The following is a 16274-nucleotide window of genomic DNA, read 5'->3' on the forward strand; positions in this document are numbered from 1 at the left end:
CAACCCTATTCTTAATGTTGGCTACATGTTACAGATTTAATGTTGAGCACATAATGTTAAAGGCTTCTTAAATACCATCACATTCAGTTGAAGAGTCAAGAAGGATGTGTTAATTTATTCAATCTTTCATTAGTTGGTGACCCAGTGTGATTATAATAGCATAAATAAAAAAACACTTAATAGGCTGTGTATGCCAATAGACAAAACACATCTGCTTTTCCTCTAGATCACTTTACAGTGTGATGGAGATAAACTTTTCTCAAAGCGTGTTGTATGTCACCACAGCTTTATTGGCACCCTTCTATATGTGTTGTATACTGTAAAAGACAATTATCCTGCAAAATGATGAGGTTTGGTAAAAAAAAAAAAAAAAAAAAAAAAAAACATTGCGAGCAAATGTCGAATTGTGTATTGAAATTTAAATCAACAACGTAAGAGGCTTCAGGCTGTCTGATGAACTCTGTATGAACAAACACCCAGCTTTGCAGTAGGTGGCACAGAAACAGCATCTGACCTGGCTTTAGATGTACTTTACACACTGTCTATTGCAGCTCAAAGGAGGCACTGTGAATTTACATTGCAATTTCATTCTAAGAGGCTATTAAATGTGAAGTGACAACATTAAACACTACTTTTAATATATATATAAAAAGGCTCACAATAAGCAGATTACATAATTATACCATGAAAAAAAAAAAAAAATATATATATATATATATATATATATATATGTGTGTGTGTGTGTGTGTGTGTGTGTGTGTGTGTAAAAGCAAGAAGTCCAGTCCTGGCTGTATAATCAAACAATAAAACGAGAAACAATGAATGCCATCAAGAAAATTTTTTATTCCACAGGAACTTGATCCAGTTCACTTGTTAAAGGATACTCCACTTTAAAATAAATTCTGTCATCATATACTCACTTTCATGTTTTTTTCAATCATTTATGAATTTCTTTCTTAAGCATGAATTTGAACAAGATCAATTAGTATTATCAAAGTATTTCGGAACTCTTCTTGTTGGAAATTGACAACACGTTCATTTACATTTATTCATTTAGCTGACGCTTTTATTCAAAGCGACTTACAATTGCTATATATGTCAGAGGTCGCACGCCTCTGGAGCAACTAGGGGTTAAGTGTCTTGCTCAGGGACACATTGGTGTCTCACAGTGGATTCAAACCCGGGTCTCTCACACCAACACCACCCCCTCATCGTTCAAAAAGAGATGCAATGTCAGGACACTGCATAGAGAACTGCCTCTCTACAGCAACCTGGTCCTCTGTTGCCTGAAATGGATACTGCCCAAAAGTTGAAACTGGTGTCAATGAAGATCTTGCTTCACGGTCATACCAGCCTGCAGCCTCCACTGCATTTGGCAAAAGATCCACAGATTCTCTCTTTTGGCATCCTCCATGAGCCAAAACATTAGGAACCCCCCTTTCTAATAATAATAATAATAATAATTAGACAAAAGAACATGTATCTTATCAACATAATTTCAGTAATTTGATAAGGAAAGGGACTTTTAACAGATGATAGAAGGTAATTTACAAAATCGGAGGCATTCTTGACTCTGACACAGTCATGGCCTGTGGCATTTACATTGGCAGTCGATTGATTCAGTTACATATGCCTGTACTCTGTAAGATTTACTGCGATAATTAACAGGGGCTATCATGAAATAATATTTGCCAAAAGTGTTACATTTTCCTGAATGTGCTGTAGAATAATTTACATCCAAAGATTTTCAACATTACAATTTTTAGAGGAAACATTCTTGAACTAAAAATAGCAAAAGGGAGACAGACACATTAACTGTCATAAATGGTTAATGAAAAGGGTCAACTCCAGATACTGTACATCTAATTGGGTGTCAACTCTGTCAATTTTTTCTGTCATAAAATGTTGTGGTTACCATTGTGCTGAAGAGTATTGCTGTCAATTGCGATTTTCACTTTGATTGAACTCATGAGCAGGTGCACATGTGTCGAATGTGTCCATCCTGAGCAAGCATTAATGGAAATTGTATGTTAAGTCAATGTAACTCAATTAGGTTATAACAGCTTTTCCCTGTTTTATGTTTCAACGAACTGATTGAAGTAGGTCACAATGAAGACATTAGAATTTCTAAGTAGAATCAGGTAGAAATACCTCCTTAAAGCAACCAGATTTAAGATCCACTGCTCTAGAGGTCCAAGATTGTATGTAATAAACTAACTTCCTTAACTGTTTGTAGCTGTTGTGCTAGTCTAATTGTTTTCCTTTTTTTCCTTTTAAATAAACAGAATCACACAATTGAAAGAATATGGCCTGAAATAAATAACAGAGTGAATTATCCAGTGAAAGGGGCACTGATGCAATTAGTGAACCAGGAGGAACTGGACATGGAAGATGACCTGAAACGTTATCGCGTGTCATCTTGTCAGGATGCTACAGTTGGTCTTGACCGTGTGGTGCAGTCCTGGAATGCTCACCGGATTCCAGGTAAAACAAAGTTTAAGTGTGAATTATGTAATAGGCATGTGCAAGTATCAACATTTCATATCACAGTAATTACTTAAGGTTCAAGTTTTTTAATAGTATTGCAATAAAGAACAGGTTTTAAAAAATTGTCTTTGTTAATGACAAGTTTCAATTTTTGTGATGTATATTAAAATATCATGCAAGTATAAGTTTCAGATTTAAGAAACAAAATTAATCTAAATAAGCTTAATACTAATTTAAATAACTCTAATGCAAACATTAAATGAAAACAACACTTTGTAAAAAATATAAAATTTTGGTTGCTTGCCCATTTATGATCAATCACATCAGCCACAAGCTAATACATTTCAGCAAAGAATTTATTATCAAAGCAAGGGAATATTCTAAAATGCTTACAGTTTTTTTTTTCAACTGCTTACACACAAATTATTACTTGTCACACAATTTCTAAAACCAATTTCTAAAGACACTCAGACACCAGAACCACACACTAAATCTGCAAAACCATACACAAATGTTTGGCCTTTTACTCAGTTTTCAATTTCGTTAAACACTTTTTGCAAAACATGACACACAATTTTCTATACAACACACACAAATCTGACAGGAACTTTCTTTATTTCCTTTTATAAACACAACCAATCAAAATGCCACACTAATTCATCCGTGCATCACACTAACTCCTCACATGTACAAACACTTGTAGCTTTACTTAACAACAACCAATCATAACTTCAGTAGTGGCCATAAACAGGCCAAAGGTCAAGTAATAGGTTTTGGACAATAGATGCAAACAATGCAGGCAGAGTAAGAGGAGTTTGAGGGAGAGCCAGAGGATGAGTTCGACTAAGAGGAGTTGGAAGGGGAGCAAGGGGAGGAAGAGGACGAGTCAGAAATGGAGGACAAGGAACAAGAAGAGTGGTCTCGAATGAGATTAGGGCTACAGTAGTCATTCATGTGATAAACCATGGTTTAACAATGAGAGAGGCTGGACTGAGAGTAGAAAGAAATTCATAAAGGACTGAAAAAAACATAAGAGCAAGTATATGATGACAGAATTTATTTTAAAGTGGAGTATCCTTTAACAAGTGAACTGGATCAAGTTCCTGTGGAATAAAAAAAGTTCTTGATGGCATTCATTGTTTCTCGTTTTATTGTTTGATTATACAGCCAGGACTGGACTTCTTGGTTTCACACACACACACACACACACACACACACACACACATATATTTATTTTATTTTTTTCATGGTATAATTATGTAATCTGCTTATTGTGAGTCTAAATGAGTAAATTGGTATTTAAACATTATTATGGTGACTTGCCACCAACTGCTGGTGTTTTTTTTATATATATTAAAAGTAGTGTTTAATGTTGTCACTTCACATTTAATAGCCTCTTAGAATGAAATTGCAATGTAAATCCACAGTGCCTCCTTTGAGCTGCAATAGACAGTGTGTAAAGTACATCTAAAGCCAGGTCAGATGCTGTTTCTGTGCCACCTACTGCAAAGCTGGGTGTTTGTTCATACAGAGTTCATCAGACATCCTGAAGCCTCTTACGTTGTTGATTTAAATTTCAATACACAATTCGACATTTGCTCGCAATGCTTTTTTTTTTTTTTTTTCAAACCTCATCATTTTGCAGGATAATTGTCTTTTACAGTATACAACACATATAGAAGGGTGCCAATAAAGCTGTGGTGACATACAACACGCTTTAAGAAAAGTTTATTTCCATCACACTGTAAAGCAGATGTGTTTTGCCTATTTTGCCTTATGACAACACCAATGTTATTTGTTAATATCTTCTGCAGATTTTGATCTTTTTAAGTTGTTATGATATATTGTTAATTAAAAAACAACAGTAAAATAGTACAATAATAAAAAAAAATTATTTTTACATCGCGTATAGCCTACTATAATCAAACTAAGATAAGACGGGTGACATAAAATACCCATATTATAACAAATAAATAAAATATATTTGGAAATCGCCCTTTAAAACGAATGCTCGGTTTGTGGTTCACAATTATTTTATTAAAAACAAAGACAAAGTCGCTTATATATATATATATATATTTATACAGACGTTATATTGCGCTTCTAATTGTCTCCGCTATCGTCCTGTCAATCATACTCGCGGGTCATTTTCAGTAAAAATGTATTTCCCCATCATCGGTACCCAAGTTCTGACTGCTGACCGAACACTGGTCATTGATCCTCTCCCGCTTGGCGCTGTCTAGCGCAGCTTCACCACACAGATTTAACTCCGCACCGCTAATTAAAACGGGCTGGTGGCAGACTAATATTTAATATTTCTGATGTAAAGATTTCTGTGAAACGCGTAAAGTTGCACAGAAGAAAGCCCAAGAGGACCTGCCCTGCACAGTTTAAGAATCGGTAGCCATAGTAACGTTAGAGGACTATTATTTTGCCGAACAGACCTGAGCGACAACTGATGACGTAACATGCTCAGATTTGCTTGACCAATCGGCGGAAGGGGGCGTCTTAGGACCGCCCACATGTGGAAAACAAATTTTGAAGTCATTTATTCGTTTTATGTCTCTGAACTAAAAAACGAAAAATCAAGCCGAAATCTAGTTTTTCGTTTTTTTTTCAAAAAAACGAATAAAGGGGCCGTTTTCTCGTTTCTGCTTATTTCATTTCAAATTGGAAAACAAACTATCAAAACGTACACGGACCAAACACAGTATTAGTATGGTGTTCCTAATAATCCTTTAGGTGAGTGTATATGCTAGGCTTTAAATCAACAATTTAATATCTAACATCAAAGCGACTAGAATCAGACATAACAAGTCTGCATGTTCAGCAATGAGAGTCTAAGTTCATTGTCTTTTTTTTTCAACATTCACAGATGTTATAGGTAGGCCTACGAGAGAACTTGTGCGGGCCTTTCATGTTAAGGTCAAATAAAACATCGCTTTGATATCATGTAGGTTCAAAGTAACAAACCAGTAACATCAGGTCATATTATACTTTGCTGGCTGAGTATCTGCACCATTGTCGATCGAACACTAGAGAGAGTAGGCAATAGCTATCAGAAATATATGGAAGCATATGGGTAGCCTTATTCAATTTGGGATGTAATGTGCAAAATGACAATGCAATATGTAAAATGGCAATGCATTTCTGTATTTACATTTACATTTCCCAATACATTTGTGCAACGTTTGGTGCAAAATGAAAATGAAATTAAATTACATACGTTTAATTTGCCATTTCATACACCAGTTTTAATATGTAAAATGAATACTAATTTCAACGCTTTATAAGTTGCAAAATTAAAATGAAAATGTATTACAGAAACTATTAGATATGTCTAACACGTTCAAGCAAAAACTGTGGCAAAATGATCATTTAAATGCTATTTTTCTTAAATGCATTAACACTCACAGTCAAGACACTTACGATTGCATTTTCATTCAATGACCCGCAATGAATGTAGCAAAATTCAAAGTGAAAATGCATTCCGAGCGATCACATCTCCACCCCCTCCCGCCCTGTCAATCATATTACATCCCAAATTGAATAATGCTACCCATATGCTTCCATAGAGATTGGGGCGTAGAAGGGTATCTACACAACGTTTCTCCTGCGTAAAACTCAATCTACAATAATCTACAATAAGTATTTTACCGCTGTGATTCAGAGCGGAAGGAGAGAGTTTCATAGAGTTGTGAGCTTCTCGGTGGAAAAACTATCTCTGTCTTTTGTTGTATTTCTGCAGGCTACTCCGATCCAAATGGCAGTGTTGAGTACTCGAGACTCGGACTCGGTCTTGGACTCGGTCTCGAGACCGTATTTTAATGGTCTCGGTCTTGTCATGGACTCGTGTGCATTTTGACTCGGTATTGACTCGGATTCGAACATATTAGAAATCGGACTTATGCCCGAGTCCACTTGAGTCCCAATCAAAATATTTCATGATTATTACTGTATGTTAATGTTTATTTAAATTGATGTATGATTGACACATCCAATGACTGGTGATTTTCTTTTGACGTGAGACGTTAGGCCAGCGACACAATGGATGCGTGGCGCAAGCGCCTCAGCTGCGTGGCGTGTCTGTTTTTAATTGGGCTCCCATGTTAACAGGTTAGATCTTGCAGACTGCCTGCGTGAGACGCGCGGAAAACCCGTGCATGCTAGAAATAGAACCGACGCCTATTTTTCACGCGACACGCGCGCATGTTGGAAGCGTTTCCAGGCATAATATATTAGGAAAATGTGTTTATATGTCATTTTGTACACAAATACATATTAATTCATGATATTTTGATATTTGAAAGTCTATAGGTTGGCATAAATTCAGATATAAATGTAATTTAAAAAAAAAATTAATAATGATCGATTTTCAAACATTGCACCTGTCAAACATACTCTATTTTGCCGTCAATACTGTTGATGGTGTCTTATCAGTAGGTGTGTAAAAAAAAAAAAAAATACATTTGATATTGTTGTCATGAAGACAAGAGCCTGGTTTTTTGGCGGCCTCCCTCTATGTCACCTACAGCCGCAGCAGCGCGCCAAGCGCCGCGTCAGACACGCTTCTGGCACATACACACTTTTGGATGAAATTTTCCTGGACAGTCAGTCGGCTCTTGTGTGTATGCCGTCCTTAACTAAAAAAAACTTTGACTAGTGTGTATTTTACCCTGCATTAAAACGCACCATCCAGGGAAATTAGCATTAGATTATCTGTTGCTGTTACAGAAAGTGATGAAATGGTAACTTTTGTCAGTCCCCACTTCCTCTGCACAATTAGAGAGTGTTTTTAGTCGGGGTGGATTGATCATGAGACCACATCGTGCTTGGTTGGGTAGCTGGATGGTCTCCTCACTTATTTAAAAAAAAAAAAGTAATTATGCCCATCTGTAATCTTCACAACATCTAAAGTGCACATATTCCAAGACATTGTAAGGATATTAGCAGTCATTAGTTAAGCTTCAAGGTTAAAAGTTATGTAAAAGCTGTTACAGTTGAACATTTACAGGTATAGTGGTACAGTAATGTTACTTGTACTAGAAGTGTTATGTAGAATTACAATATAGAGTCGTACAGTCATGTTATGTGTACTAGAAAGGTTATATGGATGTGTATAGTGGTACAACGATGTTATGTGAAAATGAGCACTTAATATTGACAAGTAATAATTCATAATACTAATAAAATTACCTTTACACCACATACTATGTGGCCCTTTTAACCTTTATTGTTTCCACCAAACATTTGACATACTCTTGAAGATTTCTTTAGGTCTTGTCTCAGACCCAATCTCTCTGGTCTCCGTCTTGACTCGGACTCGACCCTTTCTGAACTCGGTCTTGACTCGGACTCGACCCTCTCTGGACTCGATCTGGACTCGGACTCGAATGAGCTGGTCTCGACTACAACACTGCCAAATGGATTCGATGTGATATGTAATAGAGCCACATGTCTTGATGTTGTGAGCGTTCCTTTCTCCAGAAGCGCACCTCCAAGCAGTACAAGGCTGAGTGTAGCCGATGTTAAAGCTCTGGGGCCCAGACAAAATGTAAATAGCCTATACTATATCTTGTTTTAAATTAATATAGGCTGTTGACAAAAAGACCTATGTTATGTTATGTGACAAATACGCATTCACCCAACGATCTGGAGTCCATTGAGGAACATTTCCTTAATTGTTCTGATTTCTAAATGACCATCAACGACGTCTCCCTGGTGACTTGCATAATCCACCTGACTACAGCTCAGCAGAATGAAGATTGGGAAGATGATCTTGCGTTGATTGAAATGGATGGTGAAGGTGGCGTGGTTGTTGAGGGTGTTGCTGACGCTGGTGCTGAAGGTAGCGTGGATGATGAGGTCACTGGTGGCAGTGCTGAAGGTGGCTTGGCGTGTTCAGGACTCAAGCTAATTAAGTCGAGTATCTAATGTAAAAAAAAAAATACGGCTAGTTAAAATGCACATTTATAGTAAAATTACATTGTTATGGTGATTGTATTTTTTATATTGCTACTCACCCTAGTGCATGTAGCCTATGTTCACTGCACTTGATTGTTCTGTGTTCTTTTTTTTGTTCTATGGTTTATCCCTGTATTTTAATGTGGTTCTAAAATTTAAAACAAGGTTAGTGATTGTGATTCACTTTGTCATTAGTTGGCTAGGCGTATTTTTATTATAATTATTATTTTTAATAATTATTATTGCCAATTAGTTGTTTGGTCTTGTTAATAAATGACTTTCTGTGTAATGAATTGTTTTTCTATTATTATTCTGTAGCAGGCTAGCCTTTCAGTTTATTTTCACAGATTTGATACTTTAAATTTGCTACCTATTAATTTACCACAAATGTTTTAAGTCAATTAAAAAAACAGTGGTTTTATCCAAATTATTTCAATTATTAGCCTATTTTAAATGTATATAAAGTTTACCTAAAGCAGTGATCCTCAAATCTGGCTCGCGAGATCCACTTTCCTGCGAAGTTTAGCTCTAACCCTAATCAAACACGCATGAGTTTGCTAATCAGTGTCTTCACGATCATTAGAAAATCACAGGCAGGTGTGTTTAATTTGAGTCGGAGCTAAACTCTGCAGGAAACTTGATCTCGTGAGCCAGATTTGAGGATCACTGACCTAAAGTATTGCTGAGCAATTAAAGTAGCCTAGCCTTAATTGAAAATATGAATAAATATTAACTTGGTAAATGTAGGCTACAATAAACATTTTTTCCAAAAGATATCAAGGTTGGCCACATGGCTATAGTAGGCTAAAATAGGGTTTTAGGCCTACAGCCTACATTATGCTTTTTAACGTTATCCATTCAACTTATTTTATTTGTTTTATCAACCAAAGAAAACATTATGGAGGTTATTATATTTTTCTGAATGGGTCTTACTGTTTTGTGTCGAGGAAATCTTGCTGCATATACAAGTGTCCTGCTTCATCAAGTGATGTCACTCCAAATTGACAGCTGCAATGTCTGACCTGTGACGTCACTTGCAATGGCCCCTAAAGCGGATCAACTGTAGGGTCGATAATGTAATTAATGATTAATGTAATATGAGATTACTTGGCTTCTAACTGATAGACACAGCAGGGTCGATAACTTAATGTAATATGAGATTACTTGGCTTCGAACTGATAGACACCAAACAAAACAGGTAACGTTAATTTACAAGAGCTGTGTCACAACAATTATCAAGAGCTCCCTTATCGGTTCTGCTTTCAGTACCTGAGAATTAGGGCTGCAACAAACGATTATTTTGATAGTCAATTATTCTAACGATTACTAGAACGATTAATCGACTAATAGCTGATTATTTCACTGATTAATCAATAGAATTTGATCGATTATTCAGCTCTTGCAATTAATTATAATACTGTTTTACATAACAAATAAATAAAAGATAGTCTAATCACTTCAGCTTTGGGAAATAATATTATGTAATTACAATTATTATACAATTCATTTATGCAAATAAATATATTTGTTTCTATGTCATCTCAAAATGAGATGACATAGAAACCTTCTTATTTACCATGTAATTACTATATTAAAATTAACTGAAGGACACATTCTGCATAACATCTCCTTTCGTAAGTGTGTAACATGGATAAGAGACAAAATCAAGTTGAGTGATTAGATGTTTTCATAAACCATTTTATTCACATAATACACTACCACTCAAACATGTTTGAACAGTAACATTGTTTTTAAAGAAGCATCTTCTGCTCTTCAAGCCTGCATGTATTTGATCGAAAGTACAGCAATAACAGTAACATTTTGAAAGATTTTTTACTATTTATTTAAAACAACTGTTTTTTATTTTAATATATTTTAAAATGTAATTTATTCCTGTGATTTCAAGGCTAAATTTTTAGCATCATTACTCTAGTCACATGATCCTTCAGAAATCATTTCATTCTAATATACTGATTTGCTGCTCCAAAAAACATAATTATCATTATTATTATTTTATAAAAAATTTTAGGTGTCTGATGTTCCAATCACCAAAGACACCTGAAAAAATTATATTCAGCTGTTTCAATAATAATAATGATAATTATGTTTTTTGGGGCAGTAAATCAGTTCAGAAGATCAGCATTTATCTGAAATATAGCATTATAAATGTCTGTCAATTTAAAGCATCCATGCTTTAAATAACTCCCCACCCCAATAAATTAAAAAAAAAAAAAAAAATTATATTGACTCCAAGCTTTTGAATGGTATTGCATATGTTACAAAAGCTTTTATTTCTGATAAATTCTGATTTCTGGATCTTTATATTCAAAGAATCCTGAAAAAAAAAAAAACTCAACTGTTCTGAATATTGATAATGGAATAATAATAAATATAGCTGCAAGCAGCGAAACCGGGGCTGTAGCCCAGAGCAATGCGGGAAGAAAAAAAGCAGAAATGGAACATACATCAGGACAACAGATCAACCTTACCCACAAATCGGGATCAGTGCCTTAGCCAAGTGCACCACATTAGTAGACACACAATTGGAAGGCCACAGAAGTGAGGTTAAGGTGTGAGATTGATCTCTCAAAAGAATTAGCATGCTACGCAAAAAAATGCTAACGTTGCTCAAAGTTAACCAGATAGCTCAAGAGACCCATTAGGGTGAATAGAAACTTGTTAGCATTTTAGCTGATTACCATGCTAAGTTAATTAGCATAAATCAGCTAGCACATGCACGGTCAACTTCCAAGAGGTACGTGTCAGGAATGGGAGTGAATATCAAAAATCTGGTCTGAAGATCTGATAAAATTTTACTAAATTGAACAAGATTTCAAAAAACAGTTTATTCAATTCAATATGGTGGACAGACGTCATGTTGGAAAATGACGAGTGAGACCGAGCCGGCATAACCTACAGAGTCCATAACTCCTGAACAGTCAGTCAGAAAATTATGTTCTTGGTGTCTAAGCAAATGTACATTTTTGATATCTCAACACCCATAGGTGCATTGTTCCCATTGGACCCTCAGATAATGGTGTAGATGAAGTGTACCAAGTTTGGTTCCAATTGATCAAAGTTTGGACTATACAGCCTCTGAACCATTTGAGGTCGACCTTGTTAAGTTCACAATTTAATAACTTTTGGTTAATGGTCATGCATTTTGCAATTAACGTGAAGTCAAACATAGGCATGCTCAAATCCAGCAGTTATTTATTAGAAATTAAAGGGGTTTCAAATAGGTCAACTTCTGCAATAAACTTGAAAAGTGTCAAACTATAGAGGGCATAGTATGTAGTCTTTCAGGACATGCTCTTGTTGACATGTGCCTCTTGTTCAGCCATGTTAAGTTTAAAAGATATTGGAACGGACTTCAAAATATAGTGTAAAAGTGGCTTTAACAAGTCTGACAAAATTCTTATCTTTGTCTCAAGAAGTCGAGACACATGAACAGATTAAAGGTTAAACAAAATGAAATTTCTCCCATTGTGTAAAGACATCTAAAACCAATTTTGTAGCAATTTAATAAAGCAAACAAGAGTAAAGCATTGAAGTGAGGGTTCTTTAACAGTCAGAAATAACACGTCCCCATAGTCAAAGATAGAAAAAAAAACCTGGAAATGCATACAACATCTTGCATCTTCAATATTTACAGAGTCAATTTAAATCAGGGAGGATAAAACAGAGCTACTTCAAGTGCTCACTGGACTGAAATTTAAACAAAAGCACATTTCCATAAAAAAAAAACAAAAACAAAAAAAAAAACCCAAGTTGCAATTTAAAACTAACAATACATTACTTATTTGGGGGTATCTGCAACAGAAGTGGGAGATTGGGAAGTTGGCTGGTTTACTTTCGGCTGACTGTCTATTGGAGATTTCACCATAAAAAGGTCAAGTTCGGCTCGGTCATCACTTGGAGCTGCAGATTGTGTAGGTGGTGAGAAGTGCATGGGTGGACTGCTGGGTTGTGGGGTGTCTGTATGTGATATTTCCAGATATGCCAGGTGGGTGATGTAGTTGTGTTTTGTCATATTCATAGTGGGGAGGTCTAAAAGAGAGTCCATTGTGTCGGTTGTGGAGTTTTTTGTAACTTGGATTGTGGATCGGAGAATGTGGTTCTCTATGTTAACGGATTTGATGTCATCAGAGGTCGTGGTTGTTATTTTAAGTCTGGCGTGTGTGTGTAGTGTAATGTAGTGGCGTCGGCTCTGTAAAAGATATCACATTTGTCACAGAGGACTCTTGTGCAGGAAAGTACCATGTGATTTAACTTGTGCTTAAGTGGACAAATGTAGATGATGTTGACTTTGGCGCCAATGATGTTTCCAGTTACGTGTTCAGATGTGCTGGGCTGTAGTGGAAATGTGGGGTCAGTGCATGTGGTGGGTGTAAATTTTGTCTTTTGTCATGGACAGGAATTTTGTACCTCTGAACATCGGTAACGAAACATTGGTTATGTAAAACCAGGAGTCCAGCTGAAGGTTTTGTTGTACGCCCCAGACAGTAAGCTCCATGATGCCTGTGGTGTCCGCTATGGTGTAGACCGTTTTCTCTAGCAAGACATCATCCTGAAGAAAGGCATGTCCTTCGCTTTCCGGTGATGTTACGGTGATGTTAACCTGCAGAACATTAACAATACGAATTAGTGTCTTATGGTTTATTTCTAGTTTCATTACCTTCATATCCCACTTTATGTAGTCTACTGTAGTAACAGTAACTTTGCAACAAAATGTCAACCAACTCTTAGAGAAGGAGACTTGATCAGGGATAGAGTAACACGTTGACTTGTAAAGTTACCTGAAGGAGCATAAACAAGATATTGGGTCAACAGTCTAATACGGTTACTAGTACCTGATATTTAATTATGAATTCAGTTCCTGGATCTGTGGAATGAGCAGAGGTGTAAAGGGCATAGTAAACCTGCATTTGTTAACCAAGCTACCAACATTTTCTTGAAGGGTTTAGAATAGATTGAATGATAAAACTGTTTTACCCTACATTCAAACCTACATTGTTTTAGAAGATATTGCTTGCAGACAAGAGGTTGTATCAAGCTTTCTTTTTTTTTTTTTTTTTTTTACTTCAGTGTCATTTTAAGTCTGCATTATGGTATCACAATTGTAAAATTCTCTAGACAGTACCTTTTTCTAGTACAGGTTCAAATTATTAGAAGTAGAGACAAAAACCCCACAAGTATTTGTAAGAATGAAACTAAAGTTTACCGGTCTTTCTCAATCTTCAGAAACTTAGAATGGAGCTCCACCTTGAACACCACAAGCTTACAGACTTTCTGGCGTTGTTGTAAGACTCCTTCGAAGTACTGTCGTTTAACCCCATGACACAGAGGTGCGATGTTGTGATTGTAGCCAGTAACTGACTGGTTAAGACTGGCAGTTGAAGTATTTGCCATATCTAGAAAAAAAATTAAGATAGGATATAGAATTAGTACATGTAGTGTTTAAGAAACTGAAAACATTTTACACACATAAAAACAAATTTTTACCGTTTTCTCTTCTTCAGCCGACTTTACTACGGTTGATGCACAATGTGGTCAAGCTTGAACCAGATAAAATAGCTTATTTAAATGTTTTTTTGTAATTGGGCAGCTTAATTGAGTAATGAGAAAATTGTTAAACACAAACACATATCTACATCAGTGAAGTGAAACGTGTTGGTGGTTATGATATCAAATGTAACAAAACAATACAGTACAGCAAATATAATGGCTTTCAATAACTATGAATATATAAAGAACATAAAATAGCTGCAACCAGCAATATGGGTAGGACGTGTAATGCAGAGCAGAGCATATCCATGTCGATAATAAAAAAGATGCATTGGGATCAGCATTTATAGACATTCTGAACTCTATTGGTATTAGACAACACTTTTCAGGATCTACTCATTGTCGAAATCATACTCTAGATTTAATACTGTCACATGGAATTGATGTTGATAGTGTTGAAATTTATTCAGCCAAGTGATGATATCTCAGATCATTATTTAGTTCTGTGCAAACTTCATATAGCCAAAATTGTAAATTCTACTTCTTGTTGCAACCCAGCAAACATTCGGATGTCTTTTGACCGTTGAAAAGACGTCCATCCGAGACGTCCCGTCATGGTTGAAAATTACAAATAAAAATTACATCAATAAAAGTAACTTTTAGCCTTCTAACGTTAACTAATTTTATCCACTCCAATTTCAGTTGACAATGAAGGCATCATTTCTCTTGGTTCCTTTGTGTCAAACAAGTAAAACCCAAGCACGTTAATCAAATAATACAAAATGTACTTAGACAACAGTAGATTTTAAATAATTTTTATCTATACATTTCAGTCCTCTTCGAGTCCTCTCCTCCTCGTGGTTGCCTGCTCAATATACCGGAACGAAAGCGAGATCTCGCGAGATAATCTATCCTATCACGGGATTTTGTAATATCACGAAATATATTAGTATGTTTTGTGTCTGCATCTTGGCAGCACCATTTTGCAATTACATCCAACTCAGACCGAAATTGTGACCGGGTATATATCTGTTTTACATGTATATGCATAGATTCAATAAAAAATAATAACAAATACATAAAAGGTTGAAATAATGACTAAATTGCCGCTTTGCTTTGCAATCACTTAACCACACTGGGCTCTTTGTGATTATAATTTTTTTAACAAGATAAAGTATATAAATATATATGTAAATATATTTTCTAGTCTTGCTTGGACATCTTTTCACAAACCATGACGAGACGTATAAAAGACGTCAGTGGACGTCTATTCACAACCTCTTTAAAACCTCTTAAAAACTACTTGGTGCACTTAAATTAATTATTGTAGTATTAATCAAGGTGTACGTACAGCTTTTGCATATTCCACAAGGATTTCACAGAGGGTCATGATGGACGTGTAACGCACGTGTTAATGATGTCACTAGGAGACGTCCTCTCACAACCGATTCATAACGCGAGTAAATATTGAACTACACGTATCTAAAAGTCAAAGAAACAATTATACATGAAACCCCATAGAACTATAAACGTGTACAAACATATCTGAATGCATTTTTAGGAAATGTTCTGTGTTACATATTTCTACCGATTTATGCCGTCCTACCTTATTACGTCGCCGTCGGACCAATGTTTGCTGGGAAATTATCTGCTCTTATCATCTGATTGTGGGTGTATCTCTCTATTAGTTTTTTTGGATCATAGTGCCGCGTTTGACACAATTGACCACAGCATTCTTTTGCATAGACTTGAACACTTTGTTGGCATCAGTGGAAGTGCATTAGCATGGTTTAAATCGTACTTATATGACCGCCATCAGTTCGTAGCAGTGAATGAAGATGTCACAGTGTCTGGGTTGTGTTCCCTGGGTTTCCACTAGGTTTCCTCCTTTCCCACGGTGTCTGTCACCTTATCACTTCCTGTTCCCTTATTTGGTCACCTTCCTCCTTGTTTGAGTTAACCCCTTAACTGTCACTCATATTTTTGAACATTAACTTTGTAGTGCACGATCCAAACTTAAATTTTTATTATTCATGAATAAAAACATTTTGTAACATGATATTGATGTACCATTTACATGGTAATGCAATGTCTGATTTTAAAATGAGTTTTAAAGGATGAATTATGATATTTTAAGTTTTCAGTTGATATATATTTTCTCATGATTTCTAAAATGTGATAGAGGAAAGGGCAACAAAGTCCTGTTGTTTTTTTTAACAAAGGTCAAAATTCCTGTTATAATGTAGATTTTTGAGGGTGCACTCTTGTCATAAATTAAATTATTAATTTTCCTACATAATTTTTTACAAAAAACA

The sequence above is a fragment of the Carassius gibelio genome, chromosome A4 (assembly GCF_023724105.1).
Source record: "Carassius gibelio isolate Cgi1373 ecotype wild population from Czech Republic chromosome A4, carGib1.2-hapl.c, whole genome shotgun sequence".
NCBI classification, from domain to species: Eukaryota; Metazoa; Chordata; class Actinopteri; order Cypriniformes; family Cyprinidae; genus Carassius; species Carassius gibelio.